Source organism: Piliocolobus tephrosceles, chromosome 10 (assembly GCF_002776525.5).
Source record: "Piliocolobus tephrosceles isolate RC106 chromosome 10, ASM277652v3, whole genome shotgun sequence".
Classification (NCBI taxonomy): domain Eukaryota; kingdom Metazoa; phylum Chordata; class Mammalia; order Primates; family Cercopithecidae; genus Piliocolobus; species Piliocolobus tephrosceles.
In genome coordinates this window covers 124,532,956-124,533,965 of record NC_045443.1, presented here as the reverse complement: position 1 = coordinate 124,533,965, position 1,010 = coordinate 124,532,956, and the positions used below count along the sequence as shown (strand labels likewise).

Genomic DNA, 1,010 nt, shown 5'->3' with positions numbered 1-1,010 from the left:
AGTCACAATAAGAACAGTTTGAACAAGAGCCTTGGAGGAAACTGGGAGACAAAAACAGGAGAATTGCTTGAACCCAGGAGGCAGAGGTTGCGGTGAGCCGAGATCGCTCCATTGCACTCCAGCCTGGGAAAGGAGCGAAACACCATCTCAAAAAACAAACAAACTTATTTGTATCCCTTATTCCCCAAACCTAATTAAGCACTACTTACTCTGTGACATGTCTTAACTACTTGTTGAGGATGTGGAAACGTCCAAGGCATGATTTCTGTTCAGCTCATGTGGTGGAGAAGACAAATCGACAAATCAAATGCTGTAGGTAATGCATTGCAGTGTATACATGTGAACTTTACATATGGAAAGTCAGCCTAGGAAGGAAGAAATTCAATCCTTTCTCTGGAGCTGGTTTTGAGGGATAAGAAGAAGTGACTGGGAGGCGCATGAGTGTCTGTTGGAGGTGGATAGATAAACTCCATGTGCAAGATTATGAGGGCAAGAAGATTAGTATCAAGCAAAAGCAAATTACGTTTTATGGAGAACAGAGTTACAACAGTACCCGTATCTGGCATCTGCGGTTCTTCCTGCCCAGCACCAACACTTCCCTCTGAAAAACATCCTTTCTTATTTTCGGTCCCTGTGGTCTGGGTGGGATGAACCCCACCCCAACCCTAGTTCCAAGACTGGTCATAATGCCGCAGTCATGACCTCACAATGTTCTATGCACCTGGAGCCTGGATAGAGTGATGCCTTCAGGTGTGGCATGTGATCACAGGCAACTCAGGATCAGCTCTCCAGCCCCTGGACTTCTGCTGGAACTGAAAGCTTTCTTCCCACTGAGGAGCAAAGCTTCTAGTTATCTGAAGATGTTGAAGACCATTTCCTGGAACAACAGAGGTAAATGCCCAGAGGATGAGAACATGTAGCCATTAGAGGAACCTGAAAGTTCGGTGTCACTGAAAGATGAAGTTCAATAGAAGGGACAAACTGTAAAACACAAGCTGGAGAGGTTTAGG

The 1,010-nt window shown here is 45.3% G+C and overlaps 1 long non-coding RNA gene across 1 annotated transcript in view; it reads right to left on the bottom strand.

Moving 5' to 3' along the window:
• Positions 1–661, bottom strand: part of LOC111522978 — an 8,785-nt gene extending 8,124 nt beyond the window's left edge. Inside the window, exon 1 of the long non-coding RNA XR_002725391.2 lies at positions 554–661. This is a non-coding gene — a long non-coding RNA (uncharacterized LOC111522978). The remainder of the gene's footprint in view (positions 1–553) is intronic.
• Between the last annotated feature and the right edge of the window lie 349 nt (positions 662–1,010).